This window comes from Myotis daubentonii, chromosome 1 (assembly GCF_963259705.1).
Source record: "Myotis daubentonii chromosome 1, mMyoDau2.1, whole genome shotgun sequence".
Classification (NCBI taxonomy): domain Eukaryota; kingdom Metazoa; phylum Chordata; class Mammalia; order Chiroptera; family Vespertilionidae; genus Myotis; species Myotis daubentonii.
The window spans coordinates 61,224,963-61,252,716 of record NC_081840.1 but is presented as its reverse complement, the minus strand read 5'-3'; the positions used below and the strand labels follow the sequence as shown (position 1 = coordinate 61,252,716).

General features: G+C 40.9%; 1 long non-coding RNA gene across 1 annotated transcript in view; it reads left to right on the top strand.

Annotated features, from left to right (window-relative positions):
- LOC132219623 (uncharacterized) overlaps nucleotides 1-27,754 on the top strand; it is a 266,808-nt gene that overhangs the window by 195,031 nt on the left and 44,023 nt on the right. The window contains exon 2 of the long non-coding RNA XR_009449536.1: nucleotides 16,640-16,720. This is a non-coding gene — a long non-coding RNA (uncharacterized LOC132219623). The remainder of the gene's footprint in view (nucleotides 1-16,639; nucleotides 16,721-27,754) is intronic.

The window sequence follows — 27,754 nt, the reverse complement described above, 5'->3', positions numbered from 1 at the left end:
TTTGGAGAGGGTTTACTTTTCCAGTGGACAGTCTACATTGATATATTTTATGCATGCTTATTAGAGGTGATATTATTGTTTTATTTCTGTAAGTAATCAGCCTGTTTCCCATGTCTCCTGTTATACTAATTAAGAATATTTAGTATGGAATAATTCAGATGTAACTTCAGCATTTTCTTATTCTTTACCACTGTTATTGAAGACATTGTAACATAAATATGATATCATAGCCATCATCTCTGGGAGAATCATAAGCAATTTCCAGTGGCTGTTGAGATTTTATTCCTCTGGAAAACATTGCCAGCACTGTTTTCCAATTCCCTTGGAAATTGAAAAAAAGAAGTAAAAACAGAACAACAGTATTTTTCAAAATGTGCTTTATGAACAAATATGCTTATAAAACCTGGTATCTTAAATTGTTACCCAAAGTGAAAGGGCTTTAGCATTCACTCAAACCCCCACCCCTGGCAAAAATCCATAGAAATCTTATGAAAAAAGTCGTTTAATTCCAGCCATGGCATTTGTAACTTGGCTAATTATGAAGTACAATTAAAAGATGATTAAGAACTTTTTCCTTCATAGCCGGAACTCGGGAAGTGTTCTCTTTGTTCACACCTATTTAATCATCTCTGCAGTCATTTCTAATCTAGCTTTGCTCCCTTTGACATATCCCAAAATAGCCTTTTTAATTCTGGCCGGAGATGTTCCCTCTTCTTATCTGATCTGGCATTCTCTTCTGCTTTATTGGCTGCTATCAAATAAGATACCCTTTTAAACCATCTAAAGTCATGGGTGCCTCATTTTTGATGCTATAAATCCCTGAACTCCTGCTTGTCTTGGGGGAGTCTTCAGAGTAGGACCCAGCATCCCGGAGTCTGAGTCTCTGCCAATAAAATGACTGGAGAGTTTTGTTGTTGTTGTTTTTTAATAACCTGAAATAGTAAGGAAAAACATCACAGTTCCTACTTCCCATGCCCCTATGTCTTCAGCTAAGAGTTTTAAAGGAGAAGCTATTTGGCTTGGCACGGAAAAGGGAAGACACAGGGAAGGGCATGTGTGAAGACTCAGAAGTGAAAGCAAAGCATGGTATTGAAAGGTGCTCTGGCCATTGCTACGAGGTCTTGGAGCGAGGCAACAACTCTGTGGAGCTGCCATCAACCTCTTGGGAACCAACCAGGCCCTTGCCTTTGACACTCAGATAAGCCACAGTGACAGTAAGTGCACCCCCCCCCCCCACCGCACCCTGCTAGGCCCTCACTGTAAGGATTAGGAGCACTGGCTCAGGAGCCACCCTGCCTAACAGCAGAACCTTGACTAAGAGTCTGTGCCTTGAAATGGCCACTGGAATCCATCGCTGAAAGATCAGGGTGAATATGTTTTACTCAACGTTTTTGAGCCACTAGTCTTGCCAACCCCTCTCACATAAATTCTCTACATAAGAATAGTTTGTAAGTTCAAAGACAGTTTAAAAATATAAATTATTATACATTTCCTCAGTTAAACAAAAAAAAAAACCCTCTTTGTAGTTTTAATTACTTTCAATTATTATCTGCATTTTAGTGATGAAAAGACCTCAGAGCGTAACAGGGGTTAAGTGATTTACTCAAGGTCACATAGCTGGTAATTCTAGGCCACTAACCCACAGGGAGAGTTCTGGTCCAGTGAGATCCCTATGACAACCCCGCTCCCAGCAATCTGCTTTTAATCAAGTGCCAAAGCGATGTTCAACTTCCTGATTCTACCACCAGACACCATCCTGCCGAATCGTAGAGTATCTCACTAGATTCGGTTTGGAAACTATATACTGGCCATCTGACCACCTTCTCTTCCTGAATCCTGGCCTTCTAGACTTCAACTTCTCTGGCAACCTAGCTGATGCCCTAGATCTGCTTTCTGATTTTACTAATTCATAGGACCAACAAAAAGGATTTTTGTTCACTTGTGACATTTTCTGGCCATTCTCATGTCCTCCATGCTGTCGGTGGATTGTGGCTCCCTCTTAGAGTGGGTGCAGCTCCTGGAGTGGTTAGGAGTAAACTTGGAGCAGATCTGTGCATGTTTTTCCTCTGCAACACTTGGCTATTTCTCTTTTTGTTTTATTTTTGACATGGTCCTATATCCTAGGTATACAAAATAAATTTTAAAAAATGGGGGGTGGTTTGAGAATATGTGCTTCCAATATGTGTTTGCCATTATCAGCAGGGACGCACATGTCCCCTTGACCAGCACTGCCACCAGGCCAGTGTGTTCTGCTGGGGAGAGCGCTGTGCTGCCAGCTAGCCAAGGCCCCATGGGGAGAGGCTGTGCTCTAAAGGAGTGGAACAAATTTGAAGGATAATTATATTACCTCGCTCAATAAAGTGGAATTATGTGAGGATGAACGTCAGACCACAGGACAGAATATCAAAAGTAAAGCCATTTGGAAGAACTTTCCTGAGAGATAAGGCTTTTAGTGAGGTTGGTCAATGCAAACACCAACGCGTTAGGCTCACCTGGCTCAGAGATGGGTAAACTCAGGGACAGATTAGAAAGTGTTGTTGAAACTGAGTCAGAGAAGGTTTTAAATAAGAATTGGAGTTCAGATCATAGACTAGAATGTGTTTGTTTCGAAAAATGTAATCTTTGATCCCCAACTCTCCATCCTTAGATGTTTAAGAGAGTTCATGTGAGTCCCAGGAAAGGTGTTCCAGGACTTGGAAGACTCCAGATTAGAAGATGATGCTTTAATGAAAAGAACACAATGATGTAGCAGCAAAAGCTTTCTCAATAAGTGTGCCACACACAGTGCAAAATCCTTTCTCTACTTTCTCTTATTTAAAACTAGAGGCCCAGTGCATGAAATTCATACATGGGGGGGGGGGTGTCCCTCAGCCCAGCCTGCACCCTCTCCAATCTGGGACCCCTCAAGGGATGTCTGACTGCCCTCTCACAAATCCAGGACTGCTGGCTCCCAACCGCTCACCTGCCTGCCTGTCTGATTGCCCCTAACTGCTTCTGCCTGCCAGCCTGATAACCCCTAACCATTCCGCTGCCAGCCTGATTGATACTTAACTGCTCCCCTGCTGGCCCGATTGCCCCCAACTGCCCTCCCCTGCTGGCCCAGTCACCCCTAAATGCCCTCCCTTGCCAGCCTGGTTGCCCCTTACTGCCCTCCCCTGCCAGCCCAATTGCCCCTAACTGCCCTCCCCTGTCGGCCTGTTCACCCCTAACTGCCCTTCCCTGCCAGCCTGGTCCCCCACAAGTGTCCTCCCCTGAAGGCCTGGTTGCCCTCAACTGCCCTCCCCTACAGGCCTGGTCCCCCAACTGCCTCCCCTGCAGGTCTGGTCCCCCTCAACTGCCCTCCCCTGCAGGCCTGGTCCCCCCTAATCTCCCCTGCAGGCTTGGTCCCCCCCAACTGCCCTCCTCTACAAACCTGATTGCCCCTAACTGCCCTCCCTTATAGGCCTGGTCCCTCCCAAATGCCCTCCCCTGCTGGCCATCTTGTGGTGGCCATCTTTGACCACATGGGAGTGGCCATCTTGTGTGTTGGAGTGATGGTCAATTTGCATATTACTTCTTTATTATATAGGATTTCTTGCTAACCTCTGAGGTGCTCATTAGCCATGTTTTCTTAAGAAGCTGATTTTTATGAGAGGTTGTTACAGGCTCACTGTTGTTGATGATACTCTGGAGTGATAGTCATGTCATGGTTTTCCAAGGAGATTTTGAACTTCTCTTTGTAAAGAGAGACAATATATCAAGCATTTGTCCTTTTCTATCCAGATGACCTTCTATGGAATATTTCCAGAGCACACATACTGGCTAACCAGCTTTTATGGTGTGAGAATGTTGTTTTGAAGATCTATACTTAAATTATTTTGAAGTCATGCTGTGATGGGAAATAATTCAGTATAAAATCGGGCAGACTTTTATCAAAAAATTTCTAACAGAGACAGAACAGCTTGATGGTTAAGGGTATAGATTCAAGAGCCAGATATCCGGGTTTGAATCCCATTTTGTTACTTATTAGCAGTTTGACAAATTATTTAACTTCTCTATGCCTTTGTTTTCTCATCTGTAAAAGGGAGATAGTAGCTGTAGCCTACCTTATAAGGTTGAAAGGATTAAATGAATTAGTTTATTTAAATACTTGGAATCATGCCTGGTATGTAGTAAATACTCTAAATATTAGCCATTGTTTTTATTATTATTGACATAGATAATTACCATGTGTCTTATTCCTCTATACAATATAATCATTTTATTTTCTGCTCAAATCCTTTCATAATTCCACATTGCATGTAGAATAAATTACTATAGTTTTCACTTTGATTATTTAACTTATGTCATGCACTGCAACAAGCACATAGTCTCATTTACTCCAGATAATCATACAAGGTTGGCCGTGTTATTAGCACCATTTATAAATGAGAAAAATGGAATTCAAAGAGATTTCAAAATGCACCAAAGGTAATAAAGCTAGCAGAGGCAAATATTGAGTATAAACCCAGTTTTTTGCATCACTTTAATGCTCTTAATCACTGGGTTGTAATTTGTAACCTCCTTTCCTCCCATCACCTGTTCACCCATGTCCTTCAGTCATTATGGCATTGACTTCCCAGCCTGTTCTCACCCAACTCCCCAGGAGTTTACACAGCCCTCCAGGTATTCAAAATGCCTACAGCATTCTGAGCTCTGCCCTGCGACTGCATATACTGTCCTCACCCACTCCAGTGCCCTCTCTACTTTGTCAATTAGGAGAGTAGCTTCTCATTCCTCAAGAAGCACCTCATGTCACCTCTTGTTTGAGGTCTTCTCTCTCTTTTTTTTAAATATTTTATTGATTTTTTACAGAGAAGAAGGGAGAAGGATAGAGAGTTGGAAACATTGATGAGAGAGAAACATCAATCAGCTGCCTCCTGCACTCCTCCTACTGGGAATGTGCCCACAACCAAGGTACATGCCCTTGACCGGAATCAAACCTGGGACCTTTCAGTCCACAGGCCGACACTCTATCCACTGAGCCAAACCAGTTAGGGCAAGGTCTTCTCTTTTTAATACAAGATTAAGCTAGTCTGTCTGCCTACACTCACATCACCCATTGCACAATGCCTGGTTTTCTTTTCCTTTTTACAAACATCTGTTTCCCCCACTAGCCTATGAGCCTTTTGAAAACAGAACTTTTCCTTTATTGCTGAAATTATTACATATGTCCCCCTTTTCCCCCATTGACCCCTTCTAGCCCACCCTATATTCTGTGTCCATGGGTTATGCATATATGCATACAAATTCTTTGGTTGATTGCTTCCCATCCACCCCTGCCTACTTTTACTTTTGATCTCAATTTCCCCCACACAACCTAAAATTGAGTCTTTTACAAAGTAAGCAAGTCATAAAATTGTAAACTAAATGGATTGATGAATTACAATTCAGATCATTTTCTAGAGCAGCACTGTCCAATAGTACTTTCTGTAAAGATGAAAATGTCTGTTCAGTATGGCAGCCACGAGTCATCTGGGCTTGGTGAAATCATGAATTGTGGCCGATGCAACAGCAGAGCTGTAATTTTAATTCTGTTTAGTTTTAAGTAATCTAAATTCAAATAACTGCATTTGGCTAGTGGCTAGTGGACAGCACAGTTGTAGGGTTAGAGCAGGGCAGGATTTTATTGAAGACTAGAGGCCCTGTGCATGAATTCGTGCACAGGTGGGATCCCTCTGGGTGGCCTGCAGGGGTCAGGCTGAAACCCACAGTCCAAAGCCGCCTGCATATGCCTGCCTTGGGCTCATGCCCAATCAGTCCCCATCAGGAGAGGCTCTCCCTACCGCAGCAGCGCTCGCCAGCCATAGCCCTGTGTCAGGCACCTTCCCAAGGGGAGTGGCCTGTGGGATCGGGCTGAAACCGGCTCTCTGACATCCCCCAAGGAGTCCCGGATTGTGAAAGGGTTCAGGCCAGTGCAAGATTGGTCCGAGGGTGGGACCCCCGGAGGGCTCCAGGGCGTGTCTGACCCATCTCAGTCCCAATCAGCTGGACTCCAGCAGCAAGCTAACCTACCAGTCAGAGCATCTGCCCCCTAGTGGTCAGTGCACATCATAGCGAGAGGTTGAGCAGCCTTAGCATATCATTAGCATATTACGCTTTGATTGGTTGTTCGATTGTTCTGCCTTTTGGTCTATTTGCATATTACCCTTTTATTATATAGGATTCCTCATGAATACCCCCTATCCATACTGTACCTTGTACTCGGTGGAAGTCAGGAAATTACATATGCTGGAGAATGAAGATTCTAAGATGCTGCAATGAGACAGCAACCCTTGTCTTTTAGAACATACAACTCCCTCTGCTGATGGGATAATGGCTCTTCAGAGGGGAAATTTGGGCTTTTAGAGTCACCCACATGACTACAACAGTAATCATCGTAACAGGGTTAGCAGTCTTCACAGTCTTTGGGTTCAGGGGAGATATCCGGGGCCTGAGTAAGATGTCAGTGTTAAATGCTTTCAGGTTCTCTACAGAGCTAACAAGTGGGAAAATACATCAGCCTCTTTTTATCTGCTTTCCCTGGGCCCCTCTGGCATTATGCACACATATCTGTTTTCCATTTGTCTTAGCATACTGTCATTATTTGTTCATGTTCTGTTTTCTCCCCATCCTAGGCGGCTTTCCTGACAGCCTGACTTTTTTTCCTATGCATCCTTATTTCCCTAGGACTTACCATAGCTCTTGACATCAGGAAGAGGGTCAATAATTTGATGAATGAATGAATGAACATTGAATTGAGGAATGAGGAATAAGTCAACCACTCCTGGGACTCCATGAGAGCTAACCATCCATCACAGGAGAATGAATAAACCAGAAGGATAGAGCCTGCAGCGGTGTTGCCCACTAGAGCGGGAGACTTGTGGGAACAGAGCCGTGTCCTGTTTGCAGGACAATTACAGAGGAGAGCAATTGTGCATTCTAGGCCAGTCCAGGCAGTTCGATTGAGTGGAGTTGCAGTAGAGTTGGCAGCACCATCTTGCAGTCCACCTGAGGGAGTTCGGATTTAGTGAATAGGAAGCAACAAGATGTTTTAACAAAAGACTTTTTTCATAATCTCTCTGTTGGCTGGAGAGCTTGCCCAACCTCCCTAGGTTCTAAAATGAACTTGACCAGTAGATGTGCAACTCTCTTTTTGCAGTCTTTGTCTGAAAAGGCCCTGGGGGAACATGTGAAAGTGATGAGAAGAAAACTCAGAAATGCATACTGAGCATGCACACAAACACACACATCCTAGGAGAAGCAGCAGCAAGTTAAATGCTTAAATGGAGCATGAACAGGGGTTCATTTCTATTCAGTTTAATTCAGTTCAATAAAAATTTAGTGAGTATCTACTTTATGGGGAGATACATGGATAATTAAGACAGTTTCTCCCTTTAAAAAATTCACTATCTCAGACAGCAGTAAGAATTGTAAATTAATAATTTGTAACACGGTGTGATGAATGTAATAATAGAGGTGCGCGAGGTCCAGTGGTGGCACAAAGGAGGGGACAGTGCGCTCTATTTTTCTCTGTCACGAATGGTGTGTAGAAATTCTTTAGCTGTATGGGTTTGGGAAGGAATGGAATGGGTCCTCTAATTAGAAGCAGGATCACAGGCAAAGACAAAAATGTGTGGCAGAGCCTGGAGGGGGTGTTGGGGAAAATGTGGCTGACTCTCCCAGTGGGGATCTACTGAGGTGCTGATTTCATCAGAAGATGTTTCTGCCTTTCTGAAGTTTGTGGGATGATTCTTGCTGTCATTTATAAGATGGATTGACAAGAGGAAGACCTCTAAATAAGAAGGTCAGCTAGGAAGCTATTATAACAATTTCAGGGTGAGAGGTTTAGGGTCCCAGTTAGAATTATGGCTGTGAAAATAAAGAGCAAGGCTTTCCAAGTATATTCTACAGAAGTCATTCTCAATCTCTTTTCTCTCTGGTACCTCCTGAGAAATAAAACATAATTCCATCCGCAATAGGGATAGTACACTACGGAAATGTTTCTAGAAAAGAATATGGGAATATAATTTGGAAAATCACCCAAGATGATTCTGGTCTACAAACCACATTCCAATCCTCCACCAAGTATTATCCCCATTTTAAAGAAGAGCAGAACCTTGTGAGGTCAAGGAAGTGGGAGAGATTGAGGCTGAAGATGTAAGAAATAAATGGTAGCATTTATTGAGAACTACAACAGCCATGGCTGTTGGGAGCCATGATTTAATTTGATCTTCCCGCAACAGTCCTACAGGGTAGGTATTAGCATCCTCATTTTACCTAGGTGGGCCAGAAGTCCAGCTAGATTCTGAACTGTGCTCTAGCTCTCATTACTACTGGATGACATGCATGGATTTGAGCCCAAAACCATTTGATTGAAAAACCTGAGTTCTTTGTAGCCCACAACACTGCCTCTCTCTGGGAGTTTTAGTGCTGTGACCTGAGAAAAACCCTACCATCATAACAGAAGGAGGTCACTTATAGTAAAGGAGAAGTTGCCAAAAGAAATAGGGCTCAGGACAAGGATGTCTAGCCAATACTCTTATCTGCTGCTTTCTAGAGCTAACTTTTTTTCTCCAATAGCACTACTAGAGTGTATCAAAGAATGATGAGGGATCATATGCTAATATGTAAAAATATATGGGAGGGAAATGAGGCAGCTGTTCAGTCATTTCCCCCCCAGCCAGTATGTTTGCATTGGCTAATATGTGTCAGGTACTTTGCTAAGTATAAAGGATTAAAGGTATATTTATAGGCATTGCTCCTACTTTCCAGAAAGCCATAGTTTTGTGCAGGTTAAGACATACAATTCTAGTGGAGTGTACTAAGTGGTCAAATAGAGATGTGTGTATAAATGCATGGTGGTTTCTTCCCAATAACCACACAATTTTTTGTGTGAAAAATATAATTTTTTTTTTGCCCTTGCCAGTGTGGCTCAGTTGGTTAGAACTCATTCAGTGCACTGAAAGGTCATGGGTATGATTATTGGTCAGGGCATGTGCCTGGGTTGTGGGTTCCATCTCCGGTCAGAGCATTCTCATTCTCTCTCTCTCTCTCTCTCTCTCTCTCTCTCTCTCTCTCTCTTCTCTCTCTCTCTCTCTCTCTCTCTCTCTCTCTCTCTCTCCTCCCCTCCCTTCCTCCCTCCCTCCCTCCCTCCCTCAGTCCCTCCCTCCCTCCCTCCCTCCCTCCCTCCCTCCCTCCCTCAGTCCCTATCTCCCTCCCTTTCTCTTTCTCAGTCTCTAAAATCAATAAAAAATAGAATGTATTTTGTAATCAAAGTATACTTTGCATACAGTGAAATGCACAGATCTTGAGTGTACCGTTGGATAAGTTTTCACACCTGTGTGATGCACAGCCTAGTCAAAACATGAAACATTTTCATCACCCAGGAACTCTCCTGCTATCCCTTCCCATCTATTTTCATGACCTGCCTTCCCCATCCCAGCCAAACACTTTTCTGATTTCTATCAGGAAGGCAGAATTCAAGAAACAAAACTTAATCCCTATCACTCACTGACAATCACTGCTTAACTTTTCAGCAGCTTTTGACACCACTGATAATTCTCTTTGTTATACCCCACACGTTGGCTTGACTTCAAAACTTTTCCATTTAAGTGCCGTTGACATTAATATTATATTAGTTTCAGATGCACAGCACAGTAGTTAGACATTTACATAACTTTTAAGGTGATCCCCTCAATGAATTTAATACCCACCTGGCACCACGCATAGTTATTGCAGTATTATTGACTATGATTTTTGAGGCATAGTGCTCTCTTATTATTTCTCTCATCTGACTGGCTGCTGTTTCTCTGTCCCCTTTGCTCAGTTCTCATCTAATTGAACAGGGTCAATGCTTGGTTCCCACCTATTCCTTATCTGCACACTGTTCCTAGAGGTCCATACTTTTCAATTTGGACTGCTAGGTAACTATGAAGAGTAACCTGTAAAAAAATCTAGGCCGTCCTGTTAAAACTTCCTACTGGGAGAAAATGGGCAGTGTCACACAAAGGGAGCTGCATAAGAATCGTGCGTATTCTAAGTGACACATTTAGCTGATGCTCGTAACAGACTGAGTTACAGCAATAGAAAGAGGTAGAAGCAGATGGAGTGTCTCCCTTACTGTAATGAACACAGTACAGCAAAGGGAATGACCGGCTCTTTTCTAGAGTTTGAGAAGGTCTTCTCTAGTAAGTTATGTGGCAGCTGGTTCTTAAAATATGAGTAGGATATTTGTCCAGTGGAAAGTGAGCAAGGCATTCCAGGAGGAGGGGAAAGCAGGCCAAAGGCCCAGGGAACTGAAAATATTTTAGGAGATGCAAGAAGTTCCATGTAGAAAAGGATGAGAGGACTATAAAGGCCTTTGTTTTCTCTTCTAAGGAGTAGGAATCTCATCCCTGAGTGGGGTGTTGGTGGTGGTGTTGGGGAGGAGGGCATGTAAAGGGGTAGAGGAAGATGGCATGAGCTTGGTGTTTCAGGAAAAAAAAAATGAACACCAATGGGGAGACATTTGATTGGAGGAGAATCAGGAGAGCAGGATCAGACCTTAAATCCCATGAGTCATAGCCTGAGACCACCCTAACCATCCCCTTCCCATTCTACCCCCCTCCCCCCCACACACAACCTCAGAGGGTTAAATAACTTCTGAGGTCAAGTGGGGATGGAGGAGCAGTTTTATCCAGCACTTGTCAGCCTGGAATGTTCAAGGTTGAGGGCTGCACACCTGTCTATAAAATGAATTAAAAACTCAGGGCCTTTCCCCATAGCAACAAAATTAGTCCTTGACACCTACAAGGTTCTTGCTTCCTTTATTTTGCTTCTTATGTTGCCTGAAGGCTCTTCTTTTGACCTGCATAATTCCTTCATCATGCGGGGCCTCATATAAACTGCCATTGTCATCTTCCGCTCCACTAGATCTTTCTCTCAATCATTCTTCAGAGCAGATGCCATCTGGATAGGTTCTGAGCTTTGCGTAAGTGAGTTATGAATCCTCATGATTTCAAGTGGCTTACTAAGCCTCTTCCAAGCAGAGCCAGGCATCTGGTAGCTCCAAAGTGTGAAAAGGACATTATGCACATGCACACAGAGGCATGTGCCGACCGTGCCTCCTAAGTACTTGCCACATTTTCACTCACATGGCCCATGTGCAAGGGGGCTGAGAACTGCTCTTTGAAAGGAAAAGTGCTTTAACCTTTTCTCTTTATGATTCTTCTATTTTCTTTTTGTGAACCCACAGAAGGAGTAAGGAAAGGTGTTTGTGTGTTTTCAGTATGTGTGATATACAGCTTTGCACATATGTAGGCAGGTAACCACCAGTAGTTACAGGAGAAAGTGAGAAAAACAACAAAGCCCAGCTTACATGAACACTAAAAGGAAAACAAAATCCATCCGGTAGCTAGATTACTCTGACATGGATAATTTTGCCTGAATAGATGTGATTATGGAGAGTAATAGTACAGAATTTTGACTGGAAATTTCAAATAACTTGAATTTTTCTATATTTCAAAGTGTGATAAAGAGGCCACAGAATGTCAAAGAGAAGCAAGCATGGCTGGTGAGGAAGTCTGGAAGCTCAGGAAAAGAGGACACCTCTGGAAATTCTATCACCTTATTTAGGTTCAAGGTCAAATTTTGATTGAGAATCTGGGCTCTGACTTTTAATAAACTTGGATGGGAATCCGAGCTTTGGTATTAACTTGTGTGACTTTATGTTAGTCATTTTATCCTTGATAGTAAATTATATTCCACACTAGAGGCCCAGTGCACAAAATTCGTGCATGAGAGAGTAGTCCCTCAGCCCAGCCTGCACTCTCTTGCAATCCAGGACCCCTCAGGGGATGTTTGACTGCTGGTTTAGGCCCGATTCCACAGGGATCCTTGTGTATCAGGCCTAAACCAGCAGTTGGATATCCCTCTCGCAATCCGGGACTGCTGGTTCCTAACTACTCGCCTGCCTGCCTGTCTGATCACCCCTAATCTCTCTGCCTCCCTCCCTCATCAGCCCTAACCACTTTGCCTACCTGCCTGATGCCCCTAGCCACTCTGCCTGCCTGCCTGATCACTCCTAACTGCTCACCTGCCTGCCTGATCACCCCTAACCGCCTCTGCCTCAGCCCCCGCGGTGGCAGCTTTGTCTGGAAGGATGTTCGGAATGATGTCCGGAAGGTCATTTGGCTGTCCTGTCTAACTAGCATATTACGCTTTTATTATTATAGATTTGTATGAAGATGATAATATCTACTTCATGAAGTGGTTATAAGGATTAAGCGAACAAACATTTAACCTTTGCAATGGTGTGGGACCCATAGAAAGCCCTCATTAAGTACAACTTATATTGTTTTTATATTGTTACACAATATCTTGAATACTTCGTTTAGCTTCATTTTCCATATTTCTTTTCTTTTAAAAAATCTTTATTGTTGAAAGTATTACTAGGTCCATTTTTTTCCCCATTGACCTCTTCTAGCCCACTCTGGCCCCCCGCCCCAGGCCTTCACCACCCTATTGTCTCTGTCCATGGGTTATGTATAAATGCATACAAGTTCTTCAGTTGATCTCTTCCCATATACTCACCATTCTCACCTTTCCTCTGAGATGTGACAGTCTATTCAAAATCAGACTAATAATAGCTGTTTTGCTCTCTTTGTATAGTTTTTGTGGACATTAAATAACAGTGCATGCAAATATACTTTGTAAAGTGAAAAATTGCACATAGTCAGAAAGTGTGGTTTTGTCATTATTTTGGAGGCACTTGGGCTGCCATGGTTACAGGAATATTTGGGAGAAATCCACCTGCAGAGGAACAACAGATGCCTTCACCCACCAAGTCCAACCCCTGTGCACCTTTTGGTGTGAAAAGCTTGGAAGTGTCTCATATGTGCATGAGGTGGATAGTATTTGGAAATAAAGAATGGAAGGCCCTATCTTCTCTTCAGTAGTGGGGTACACAAGGTGGGAATCTGAAGCTTTTTACATTTTACAACTACTGCTTTGTTACCCCTGGAGCTTAAAGATTTAACATGATTGCCAAAACCCCTCTGATTGAAAACCAGCCAGAAGCTCAGATTCTTGCAGGTTCTGTCAGTCTTCATCGTTCTCATTCCCTCAAAGCAGGCACTCTCAGACCTGTCACCATCCTTTCTGCCCCTAGGAGGGGAGGGATTATGGGTCTCAGAAGTAGGCAGTGGATTAGCCCTTGACCAAGTTATCTGGGACCTACTGTTTATCATTGGGGCTGCCCAAGTCTCCTTTTGCAATAAATTTCAACAGTTTTCCATGTGGAAGTAGAGGGGGCTAAGGGATAAGAGTTGCCTTTGGCATAGTCTGGCCTCCTCAGACAGAGTTGGGTTAGAACTCTATTCCTACCGATTACCCTGTGTAGCTATTTGACCTGGTTTAAATTATTTATCCATTCTGAGACTTGCTTACTGCATCTGTAAGTGGGAATAACAATATATCCACAGAGCAAAATTTTTCTGCGAATTACATTAAATAATGTATTTAAAATATCTTATGAAGAACATAGCATAGAGCAAAATTTAAACACCAATGTACTTTCCTGTTCTTTCCCTTTGATTTGTAATAATTCATTAACAATTACTGTGCAACTTTCTAGCCCACTCTTTCCTTATCTAAAAGGTAACGTTAAACTCAATGATTTATAGGGCCTGTGGGTCTAGAATCCCTGCACTTCAGGTGCTATAAGAGAAATAAATAGGTTGCTCTGCACACTCTTAGGTTGCTGGGATAAAGTCTTAGAGGGATATTGGGAAGAGAGGATTTGATCTAGCTGTTATTGGATAAGTAGGATTTTGATAAGTAAGTATTGCTAGGATGAGGAAAGACATACAGAGTCTAATGCTTTATTAGGTTTCATGAAAGTTGTTTGGATAAACTGATTCACAGTAAGATAATAGAGATTTGTGAGCTGTGTTTGCAAATTGGAAAGAGAGCCAAGCAAGGGAAGCATGAGCTCCTCTCTTGGGGAAGGGGTAGACCCCGTGCCCAGCGGCCTCGGTGCACACAGGCAGGGATGCAGCAGGCTTTCCAAGAGGCCCTAGTTCCCCCTGGACAGCAACCCACATGAGAGCAAGGACACAGCCCCTTGTTGCCAGGCGTCCTTGCTGAATGTTGAACTTCGGATGAGTAAGTGAGTATCACTGCTGCACCTAAAATATTAATGTCTGAGTGTAGAGTAGGATCCAGGAGAAGAGAACCTAGTGATCTTTTTATAACAGCAATTCTCTTGGAACACTTCCCCAAGATACCCCAGAGTACTTTTGCAAATGCTGATTATTTTTTTAAAGCTTTGGACAGCTTTTTCTTGCTTGCCGTACAGCTGTGAGTGTGGGAGCGCAGTTCTCTGGGGACTTGAGCATATGTTTTCTCCCTGAGAAAATCTGGGAGCGAACCCCAAAGGACACATCGTACCCCTCTCCCGGCCAAAAAAGGAAAATTTCGTGTGAAAAACTCCCTCGGTCAATGAGTAAAACTGTAGGCTGAGAATAGAGCTTTACAAACTTTTTTTTGTGTTGGAATGGAGACTGGGTTAATCTTCTGTTCAGTTTTTGATCTCTCACCGTAAGTACTGTATCATAAGCTCTCTGGGCTTCATCTTCTCCCCCATAAACAAGGAGAGCAGGTCAATGGACATGGCAAGATACCTTCTAACTGGATGTTTCCAGTGTATTGTTATTTCCAATAAACTGGAAGAATATTAATATCTTAAAAAGAAACAATTTTATGTGATGGAATAAGTGCTGCCAAATTCCAAAGTTTAATAGCTTTATTTGTGTGGAAAGCATCTCAATACAACTGGAACAAGTTTGGGTTTGGTAGTATATCTGTCCCTCCAAATAAGTCTTACTCACCTGCTTTGATGATGGCAGTTTTTGATTGTTTAAAAGCAAGTTACCCCTTTAAATATCACGGCTGTTGTTCCTCTAACATGTAGTCTGCTAAAGTCAGTGTTTGACTTATGTCACCTGTAAGATAACACAAGCAGGGGCTGGCTAAACAGAAAATGATTTCTCATTAACTGAGTCTGAAGGTGACCTCTACTAATTTAGTTCTTGACTTGACTCTTTGGGCTAGGTACAATAGAATGAAGGCTCTGCTCTCCTTGAATATATATAGCTGGGAACCCCATCCCAGTTCTACTCATTTAGAGTCTTTAGGAAGTAAAAAGAACCTGTAAAAAGAACCTATTTTATTTTTACTAACTCTCCAAATACTTTTGGACACTCACATTTGAGAATTGTTTTCCTCAGTATGTGCCGAAATATTTTCAGCCTTTAATAATACTAATTTAATAAGAACTCTATCCTAAATGACTCTTTTCCCTTTTAATGTTAAGTAATGCATAGTTCAGAAAACATGTTTAAAAAACATAACTGTGCTATGCTAAAGGTAGGCACTGTGTATGGTACAGAGACTCCTCTGTGGCTTTTGTTTTAAGGAGTGTCTTTAGTAAATATTTTCTTATTTTTATATTTACAATTGCATGTATTCTTGCCATTGAAGAACTATCCTCATTGGTTAGTTTTGTGTGTTTTTTTAAATATAAAAATATCAAGTGTATTATTTGAATAAGTATTTTAGCAAATGGTGAATATAAAACATATCTCCTCTTTAGCATCAAAGAAGCCACCAACACACACATTCATATAGAACAAAAACCCGTATGAGAATTACTAAGTCTGACATTTTCTAACTTTAAAACACCGTAGATCTGAAATGAGGAAATGAATGAACAGGTGACTAGACATCTGTTGCTGGGACCAAGCTACTGAGGTACTCACATGCTGCTGAAAATGGGTGTCCCTGGCGCCCCCGGCCTGTGAATGACCAGGACCCAGACTGCGCCCGGATAATGCCGAGGCGGCTGAGTGTTGCAAGTCTGGTTAGGCCGCGTGGGCTGTCTATTCCTGACCTTAGGCTTCTCTGACTGTTTCCCAGGCACCTTCAGGGAGCGCCTGGGGATAACCACTGAGCGACGTTTCACCTTCCTATCTTCAGGTTTTGAAGTCTTGGGTTTCTCATTTGGCTCACATCCCTTGTGTGTCTACTCTGCTGCTTCTGGGTGCAGACCGCCCTCTTCTAGTAGCAAGATCAGTCCATTCCAGCCTCAAAGCTTCATCCCACGAGCAATAGAGAGAACTGGGAAGCTTCCCTTGAGAAGGCGTATAGGGTATCCTTGGGGTCCTGTACTAACACGATGTGACGTTCAGTCAGAGCCCAGGTTCCCGGACTGCCCGATGCTTGGACCATAGAACGTCCACAGACCTTTCAGTCATGTAAGCAGTGCTTCATTAGGATTGGGTTTGTTCCTTTTCATCCACAGAGACTATGTCCCTATTGCAGTTTATTAAAAGTGCCCGTGCAGTGCTCCGTTATTCATCCAGCTTGTATTCATGAATGGCTTGTTCTCCATAGGAACATTCAGGTGGAGATCAATAATCAGTCTCTTAGTTAGGGCAGGAAAAAAATCCATGAATGCATTCAGCTGTGTTTAAGAGGTCTTATCATTAAAGCAGCAGCAGGTATTCATAAACCACGTTTGCCGGCGGGGCTGGGCATGCAGGATTAAAACAATCGTTCATCAGGCTCTGTCTCATGAATGTTTTCCTTTGACTTTTGGCAGGATCTCCAACCTGGACATATGCCAGTTGACATGGGAACACTGAGGCCAGCAATTTAAGGATTTTCACATTCACTTGCAGTGGTAAGATTTAAAGATATAACAATGAAGGACATTAAATATTACTAGGTTCTAGCTTTTTGCAGTACATATGAAACTGAAGCTGTTTAGGCATATTTTTAGACCCATACAGATCTCTATTCAATTATTTTGCAAAGCTACAGTAAACACAAGAAAAATCTATAATTCATAAAAATTGAATTTAGTATTGTTGGGATCGGTGAAAATAGGAAAACTAAGTAATATCAAGATTTCTATATTTCTGCACTATTGGACCAAGTGGGGGAAATGGTTTCCATTTTGAACAATGAAAGTGTTTCTCTTCAGAAGAGAGGTAAGTATTAGAACATGAAGAGGCACAAAATTTAAGATCAGTGGGGAGAAGAGAAGGGAAGCAGTTCTGTTTTCAATATGTTAAGGGGCAGGCATGCTCTTAATGTGGACCCAGAGATTGGGATCCTAAATGAAGCAAATCTGTAGTCAATTAAGAGGTTGCATAAAAATGAAGAACACCAGATGCTTAAGGTATGGTGATACACTGGACCCTCGCAGTTATCAGAGGCACAACCATATGATGTTTCTTAAAAAAGAGTCATAATGGTGAAGATGATAGCAGATGGATAGCAAATTGTGCTCCTGGAAAATGGTTTTGAAAAGAAAGGTTTTCCCCTCTATATGTGTGTATTTATTTACATACATATAAGGTGGGGCAGAAGTAGGTTTACCATTTTTAGTACACAAAACACAGAGTTTATTCTTGCATTATTATTTATTAACTATTATATTATTATCCATAGGAACAACTGTAAACCTATTTTTGCCCCACCTTGTATGCATGCACATACACACATCTCTTAGATCTGAGACCAAGATCTATTACTGAGAAAAATAATAATTATCATACTGTTTCTTCTGGAAGAGAACAGAGTCACTGGACACATTCCCAATATGAAATAGAAAATGAGCCATGATGTGGTTAACTGGAGCACCTAGGCTTTGGGTAGATTTTTTGGCCCTTGAATTTTTGAACTTAATAGATTAAATTCAATAATAATATTGATCCCATTCCCAACTGCAAGTTGGACCAGATCTTCTTAGGGTGAGACTATGTTCAGCACATTCAGTTCTCTAAGGCAAGGGTGGGCAAACTTTTTTACTCAAGGGCCACAATGGGTTCTTAAACTGGACTGGAGGGCCGGAACAAAAGCATGGATGGAGTGTTTGTGTGAACTAATATAAATTCAAAGTAAACATCATTACATAAAAGGGTATGGTCTTTTTTTTTTTTTTTTTAGTTTTATTCATTTCAAATGGGCCGGATCCGGCCCGCGGGCCGTAGTTTGCCCATGGCTGCTCTAAGGGCTACCCTTTCAGGAAATTTTTTACATATGCTTTGGTCCCCATTTTCAGGGGCCTTGTAGCAGATTCATGCTTCACAAAATGTGGCTTTTAGCCAACATATTTGTCCATTTTTGTATACCAGAAATGGCTTCATATCTGTGAATTTTCAAAGGATATCTTTTTGGCAACTCAGCATTCATATTTAGTCTTCTAAATATATTCCTCTCAAATCACCCAGCTGCTTTATCCTGTTATATTATTGTGGTAACTTTTAGTTTAACAGCTTGTAGTCACATAATCTATTTATGGAACAATGGAAGAATGATTGTGAAATAGCCTGGAAGATGCATTACTTAAACCAATGCCTGCAGCTGACAGTACAACTTCACACTTTGGTACATATAAAAGTAAATGAATGAACCATTATGTTTTCTTTTATCTCAATAGCACATTCCTCTTAAAAATTAAATTGCTTTGCACTTGAGTTTTATTTCATGCTTTAGATGTGCTTTCTAGGAACTACCACTAAACTCTAGTTCCCATACATAAGTCATGGTTTTCCATATGTGCATGGAATTCAAGATAACATCCTAATTAGAGAGTCATTAAATCTCAGATATCAGAAGGGCCACCATTAAACTGAATCGGGCTTTTTAAAAACCTCAAGGCTGAGCAATTTGAGGAGGAAAAAAAAAGTAAGAGGAACATGCATACAATTGGCCTTAATGAAACCACAGACCTCTGTGGATGTGGGTGCTCTAATAACTCACTCCTGGCCCACAGAAGTCATAGTTTCGTCTGAACTCTTTATATTAAATTATGCTTTTTGTTATCAAGAGTGAAACCCTCCCAAAGAAACTCAGTAGATCATGCTAAACTGATTTGTATCATTTGAAATATGAAGAGATTTCCTTGAAACTAGCCTTGGAGCTTCTAATCTCTAGAAAAACAGACAACACTGAATTTTTTGCCACTTCTGCAATATGATGCACTCTGTTGACCAGATAGGCTTGTTTGAGAAAGAATACATTGATGCTAGTGGCATAAGAGAAAGAGCAATGATTTAGGAGTCAGCGTACCTAAATCTTAATCCTAACAACATAGCTGTCCTAGCTAGAGAAGCTTCCCGCCACCCCCACCCCCCCACCCCCCACCCCCGCCGCCCACTTTTTTTTTTTTTTTTACCTCTGAGATCTTACTTAGTTAACAGCTGGACCTTAATTTTATTTTTCTATTTTTATTTCTTTTTAAATTTTTAAAATCTTTATTGATAAAAGTATTGCACATGTCCCCGTTTTTCCCATGGACCCCTTGTAGCCTGCCTCTGCCCCTGCCCCAGGCCTTTACCACCTTATTGTCTGTGTCCATGGGATGGAGATATATATATATATTTTTTTTGGGGGGGGTTGATCATTCCCACCCACCCACCCTCCCCCACCTTCCCTTTGATATTCTACATTAGTTTTCAATCTGTAAAAGGAGGTTAATAGTCACTTTACTCCTCTGTAGACTTCTCCAAAGATAAAGTAATAAACAGGAAACACTTTGAGGAACTTAAAATTACTACACAGAATTTAGTACTGCTAGAAAGTTGATTTCTTATTAATAGTACTTGTCTTATTTGAAAGTTATGTCAAAAAAGCATCTTCATAGGTGTCTTGACATTGACAAAAAAGCTTACAGTGCTCTGAGCTTTAATGTACTTGGTTTTTCTCATTAAATTATGATAGCACCAAAAGTCAATTGTTATAATGGTCTCTGACCTGTATCTGAACTTCTCTCTGGTGTTTATATTTCCAAATTTCCGTGTCCTAAAATTTATCCAGAAGGAGAGAAGGGGAGAGAATGGAAGAAATGTTTACAATATAATCCCTGTCAGCAAGACTGGAAAGGAAGTGTCTCTGGGGTTGATCCTTGCAGTGAATCATCCTTTCTCGGACTTCCCTCCCTCCCTCTAATTCTTATCTTCCTCTCCACCCCCTCCAGTCTCCTTTCTCCTCTCCTTCACACCTCAGACAGTCCTTTACTTGTTTACAATCTATTTTTTTTTCTAGCTATTGACCCACAGCCCTCTGCTTCCATAAATCCTGCTTTAAGTGTTTGATCTCTAAGACAAATACACCCCCCATCGCCCTGAGTTTACTGTCTAACTCTGTTTCATTACAACTGTTGTAGGCAATCAATATGAATTTGAAGGAGAGTGAGATGTCTTGGGTCCAAAAAACACAATTTTCATGAGCATACCATAGTCCTTGTCTTTGCAAAGAACTGTGGATCACATGCCCTTTAAGAATAAAGCCATAATTGTTGGAAAACATTACTCAGATAATAAACAGGAAATTCCAATACATGTTATAGGAAATCTTCCAGAGCTCCAAGTTTATATACTAATGTTAAAAGCAATCAAGGACTATGAATAATAAATGAAGTTAAACGTAGCAGTCCAAATTTTTATTCAGAGTGCTAGAGAAGAACGTTAACATAATGAATATGGGTCAGAGAAATTGGATGATAAATGAAATAGCAACCAAAAGTATCATCATTTGAGTTTTTTTAATGATAAAATCTGAACACCATCCAAAGTTCACCATTATAGAGATGCTTACCTATGTGCACTACATCCTCTTCCCTGGTCCCAAGATCCCCAGCTCCATGGAAGCATCATTTGTACTTCTTCTGACTAATAAAATTCACCCTCATTTCTAACAATTTATTCTCCCAAGAGAATAAAAGTAACTAATGGTCTCTTCAAATCCAAGTCTGGTTCATTTTGTCCTCAAGTTAGAACCTACCTGAAATTTTCAGGTCACGATATTCTGAAATGTCTCTGGGAGAGTAACCAAATAAAATTAAGATATAGGAATAAAATTAAATATAGAAAATATCATCCCAGAATATTCAATCCAGATTCCCACGTGTTTATAACTGACCCAATTAGCCTTAAAATTGTAGCTTTAAATCATCATAGCAGACAATACTATTAACAATTCAATGAGCCAATTTTCTTGGGCTCTGTCTGATCTGGATACTTCTATTATTTCCAGTGTTCCCAACTCAAAAGATATTTTTTCTCTTTTTAATAATTGGTCTCGACTTCTCTCAAAGTCAAAATTGAGGTGAGGCATAATTAGCAAAGAGGGCTCCTTAAAATCCTTCCCAGTGGTGAGACCATGAAATGATGGAAATTGATGGAAACTCAAGTAGGATCTCTAAACTCTCAGCTACTTTCAATAACATTTCACTGAAGCTCAGAAAACTGAAAGTATTTTGTATTCCAGTCACCCACTATCACTCTGTAGCTGATCAAAATAACCCATGACTAATAACAGGAACCAGAGAACCACCATATCAGCAATGGTCCCATCTATCACTCAGACATTTTTGGTGTAACAAAGTCAAAAGTGAATTTTCATCTGTTATTTTCAAGTTTTGCATCTAACAAAATGTCATTAGAGCACAGTGACTTATAGAAAATTGGGATAGATTGAAAGCCTCTGATAAAAGGAAATGTTTACATCACTGAAGGATTTTACTGAATTGAGTGGGGAGGAGAGCAATAGTTTTTAATAATGTGTCCTCTGGTGTCTTAACAACTATCTGCAAAAAATATAATTAACTATGTAAAGATATATGTTATAAAGATAATTATAAACACACAAATATCCTAGAAAAAAAATAAATATTGTTTTGGGGGGAGTGTAGAGGGCAAGGAGAGATTAGAAACATAAGTTGTGTGAGTATACTGTGATTTCTTCCTAATATAGGCAAAAAGACATGTTCTGACAGCCCATCCCTTGGCCATGCATGTCAGCGTTTAGACTCTAGGTGCTTATATGGTGTGTGTGTTTGGGGAAAGGGGAGATGAATGTCTGAGAAAGTAACAAGTAAATATCATCAAAAATGAAACTTTTACAGGTTACCTGAAAAAGCATGATCAACCAAATATCTCTTTTGTCGAGGAGTGACAATTATTGCTAAGATTAAATATATTTATTTTAGAATTGTTCAAGGGTTTGCTTTAATTCTTGATGTTTTGTGTTGCTCAGTGAGCTATATTGTTCTGTTGTCATGGCACCATCATGACTATGATTGTATATTAGGATCCCTCTGAAATCCTGATTTCATAAACAGGAGATCTCATAGTAAAAACAGACATGTCTAAATATTATTTTTCCATCTGAAAAATAAAACTTTCTGTCTTCTCCTTCTGGTCATTCATATACCCATTTATTTGTTGACTCATTCATTGAACACATATTTATTGATTGCCTACTGGGCATTGCTAGGCATTATTTTGTGTACTGGTGGATATAGAAGTAAACACAACAGATAAAAATTCTTGCCTTTATGGGTTACCTTCTAGTGGAGGAGATGAGCAATGAGCAAGACACAAATCTAAAGGACTTAGTGTTTGTATACTTTATATACCCATGTGTATTTTATATATAGATGAGTGCTAAAGAGAAAAAAAATAGAGAAAGATATGAAATGTCACAGGGTCGGGGGGTTGGATTTTAGATAGTAGCCTAGTAAAGCTTTTTATGTTGGAAACTTTTGAAAAAGGGTTTGAAGGAAATGAGGCAGCAAGCAATGCAGATATACCTGGGGAAGAGTTTTCTAGGCTGTGAGAACAATAGGAGAGGTAGTAGGACATGAGGTCAGAGAGGCAATGGGGAGCCAGATCATGTAGAGCCCTGATGCCATAGGAAGCGTGGCTCTTACTCAGGGATTATTCTGGCTGTCATGTTCAGAGTGGACTCTGGAGGTCGAATATGGGAAGGGAAGGGAAGGCATAAGTGGAAAGACCATGTGGGAGCATGCTGCAATAATTCTGGTAAGAGAGGAGAGAATAAAGTCTTCTGCCTAAATGGAGGGGCTGACCTTGACTATGAGCATAGAGAACTTATTCATAGTAACAGGAGGGATAGGTAGAGGTGGGAAGATATGATAGTGAAACCATGTGAAAGTTATTTTGATTAACTATGAATGTCAGTTATATTAGGCAACATGAGTATAGGTATTGAGGGGTTGTTTGTTTGACTTTAGTGAGGACTATGGTTTCACAAGGAAAGTTCACCAAGGAGTTAGGATAGTATTGCAATGATTATCGATGGGACTTATTAGGTGGAAAGGAGGCAAGAGAGGTTATCATGGGGGAGATATCTGAGGGACGCTGAAAGAGTGGATTTTAGGTCCTGGTGAGGTTGTAGAGTTCTATGATTTGGGGTTAGAAGGAACAGATAGGAAAGATAAGAAGTCATGACCAAAGAAAAGAAGATGGAATTGATATTTTGCAGGGACTGAGGTTATTGGTAACAAGAGGGTCTAAAGAGCAACTATGGATGTGTGTGGCTCAGGAATGATGGCTGATGAAATATTTGGAAGAGAGGAAGTCCAGGAACTGAGAGACTTAGATATTGGGAGGATCATCCCATTGGGTATGGAAATGACTAAACATTAAATAGGAGTAGTATTAGAGAGAGTGGTTATGAGCTAGACACCAGAATCTCCAATTAACTGAGGGGCACTGAACTTGAGAATGGTGGAAGAAGCAACTCAACTACTAGAGGGTGGTATAGCCCGGTGATGGCGAACCTTTTGAGCTCGGCGTGTCAGCATTTTGAAAAAACCTAACTTAACTCTGGTGCCGTGTCACATATAGAAATTTTTTGATAGTTGCAACCATAGTAAAACAAAGACTTATATTTTTGATATTTATTTTATATATTTAAGTGCCATTTAACAAAGAAAAATCAACCCAAAAAATGAGTTCGCGTGTCACCTCTGACACACATGTCATAGGTTCGCCATCACTGGTATAGCCTGATGACATAGAGGAAAAGCTGGGATTTTGTAGAGGAAGAAGGAAGAAAGGACTGGACACAGTAATGAGGAGCAAGAAGGATATCTACCGTACTTTCAGGCTCCTTGGTAACAGGGATCTATGAGAGGAAAGCTACATGTTGGAAAGGTTTCTGTAGAATCTGTATAATCATGCAGAGCCAGGTTTCAAGTGAAAGGGAAACTTCCAAAGGAAGTTGAGTGAACTTTCTGGGATTGATCTAAAGTGCCAGAGGGGATAGAGAAGTTGTTTTAGGGGACATGGGGCCTTGGTCAGAATAAGTCATTAACGAAGTCCTGTGGATATTAGAGAAGAATAGACAAGAGATGACAGTGACATACAGAGCCTATCCTGATAGTCCTGCAGATGGTGGTGATGAGGCTGTGAGTGTTGTGGATAAGGAGAGTATTGAGTGCAAGATTCAAGGGTAGTGGGGGAGACCTTTCTAAGAACATGAAGAGTTCTGAGGTTCCTACTTGACTATTGCTGAGGAGACAGTTGTCCTTCGGAAGAGTGGTATGATTCAGGACACAGGGACACTCTCTTGTTATGATCCAAACAGTGGCCTTTGGCAAGGTGGTCTTATACTGAGTGGGCTGGCTCCCTATGAACTCATCGTTTTAGAAGCCAATGGTTCATCTTAAATTGGAAGACACACTCTTCCCCCCGCCCCCCCCAAAAAAAATGTGTATCAGCAGAGTATTGTTCTATTTGGCCCATCAGATACAGAGACATAGACTCAACTGTGGAACTCAATGCACTTTAACAGCCTTCTGTGATCTTTGCTCTAACTCCCACCAACCTACTTATGAACCCGTCTTCCTTTCCCTGTTCTTCTCCCCTGACCTGTTCCATTTCTTGATACATTAGGTAAATGAATATCTGTCCACAACACTGTGTCCTCCACTTTTTTTTTTTAAAAGTACTGATTTCTCTTATTCTGTGCATTCTCTGAAATACTGGTTCCCTCACAATTTTGCTTCTCTTGGGTGTCATGCATTCTGAACTAAGGGAAGGTTGTGCTTTGCACGTTCGAGTGCCCTTCTCCTTTGTCCTGACCTTCTGTCTTCACAGAACTGACATGGGAACTACATCTGATTCATAAATGACTCAACTTTTCATCTTTCCATCGAAAACACTTCTATAACCAACATTGTTCTGGAAGGGATGGTAGTATCATACAGGTTTTGGAGCCACTGTAGATGGTCAGTCACTTTACGGGACTGAAATGCAAATTGTAATTCAATATAAATCCTCAGGCCCAATACCTGTGAAAAGTTAAGCTGTTTTCTGTTTGTGAATTTAGGAGCAGCTACTCAATTCTCTGAAATAATGAAACATATACACATACAGTTTAAGACACAGACCCTCAGTACCATTGTAGTTATTATGAATTACAAAATTGCGCAATTCATTTTTTTCCTCCAATGTGGAAATATTGCAAGGAATTTAAAGTGTAATATTTTTGTACTTTTTATGGGAAGTAAATGCTATGAGTCAGTGAAGAACACATGATTTAGATGAATGAACTTTTCTTAACAGCTAAAATTATGTGTTATTCATTCTCACTTGTACCACTGGTTATTTCTGTATTCCCCACTCCAATATAAGATTCAATCTTCATGTTATATTCCTCAATCTCGCTTAATGCTTCCCACCACCTGCACTTTGTGAGGCAGCGTGATAGCGGGAAGAGCATGGGATGTGGCATAAAAGGGCTGGTGTTTAAATTCTGGCTTTGCTACTTACCAATTATGCAATGATGAGGAAGTTGTATGAGTGCTATTATTCTCTGTTTTATTATCACAGGATTGTAGTGTTAACTGCTCTAAGATATTTAAAAGTGCTCAGCACACTACAACTTAAAAATAGTAGGTGCTTAATAAATATGCATTGACCATGCTTTGTTTATCATCTCAGCCTTGGTTTCAGCCTCAGGTGCTTGGTTAGTTTTCCTGTTTTGTGTTTCTCTGGCCTCCCCTATTGTTTACTCCTCTTTAAGCATTTTTGCCTTTGCACTCCACTTGACCTGTGAGTGTGTGTCCTGTAGATTGTCTTTGTGGCTGGAAAGGGGAGGTGTTTGGAATCCCTCTTTTAGATAAGGAGGATCTGAAGGAAAGGTGCTAATGACATGTATGACAAAACCAAATATTTATGGGGAAGAAGGGAAAGATAGCATCATGGGAATCTGAGTGTCAGCTGATGGTATAAAATTTTCATAAGTCAAACTTCTAGCAATGCCCACAGTATATAGAATTACCACAGGGTGAAAACTTGCCAAAGAACATTGATTATCTTTTCTAGAATCTGTTAATCCATCAATGTAATAAAATAAAATTACATTATTTTATATAGTTACTAGAGGCCCAGTGAACAAAATTCATGCACTGGGGGAGGGGGGTCCCTCAGCCTGGCTGTGCCCTCTCAAAGTCTGGGACCCCTTGGGGGATGTCCGACTGCTGGTTAGGAGCAGGACCCCTCGCTCCTTACCACCCGCCTGCTCACTGCTCCTTACTGCTCAGCTTGCTGCTCCATAGCTCTGCTGCGGAGGCAGGAGAGGCTCCTGCCATTGCCACTGCGCTAACCAGCAGTGAGCCCAGCTTCTGGCTGAGAGGCACTCCCCCTGTGAAAGCACCTGACCACCAGGGGGCAGCTTCTGCATTGAGTGTCTGCCCCCTGGTGGTCAGTGCACATCATAGCAACTGGTTGTTGTGCCGGTCAGTCAATTTGCATATTAAGCTTTTATTATATAGGATAGATGTGTAATTTTATGATATATATTTTATTTCCTAACATTTCTTCAGCATGTAGGCCTAGCACAGAATTAAGAAGACTGGTTAAGAATGTTAAAGGACTAGGAAGATAGAAACCGATCAATGAGCAGATAGAACTCAGCACCACAATATTCACAATATTGAAGGGGGTCGGTATTTTGATTATTTCTTTAGAGAATGAAAAACAAAAGGCAGGTCATTTGAAATGAAGAGTTTCCTGTTTTGACCTTTTCCCCCCTGCGCATTGTTAGAGTCTTCAATCATGCATCCCTGAATTAAAAACTAACCCTAGTAATCACCATCCATAATGTACGATGAAACAGAAGAGACTGTTGAACAGATATGTTTACAAGCTCAGTTTCTTGACTGATACTGTATTTTTGCAACAATTGGGTATCCCATGTCATTAAAATAGCAGAGAGAAAAAGAGAACATATTCTACCTGACTGTGTGTCTTTGGTCATCTTATCACTCTCCATTAGAGGCTTTATCCAACTTTTATGTTCAGACTTCATTATATTTTTTCTGGTGCTAGGAGAAACTTCAACGAGGACATGATGAACGTCTATATCAAATTAGATCCCCCTTTCCTTTTTAGCTAAGTTCATTTAAATTTAATTTTGTAATTTTACTTCAGTGAACCATCTGACTCCAGATGTTGGATGCACTTGTTCTTGTTTCTTTTCCCACATAATTGTACCTGTAAAAGATTTATAGCTGCAGGAGACATTGTGGAACCTATTAGAACATTTTAGGCATATGTTTCATGGATGACTGGTAACTTGAGCAATTAGCATCCTAAAATGTTGTTCTGTTCCCCCAGAATGTTTTTAATGGGATAAGCTTACTTTTATTAACTTGAACTTTAAACAAATAATCATCTTAAAGGAAATATTATCATCAAAATGACAGTTGAAAGGGAAGGCCAGCCCCCAAAAAAAATTGGTAAGAGTGAAAAGAAAAGACTATTGAACCAAAACAAAGACATGTAAATTAAAGGTGAGGATTGGCTTTTTTGCTAAAATAAGAGCTGTAAGTAGAGTTCCTGTTCCTTCTGCTTGACTCTGCATCACTGTAGTGTGTGTGTGTTGTAATGCGTAT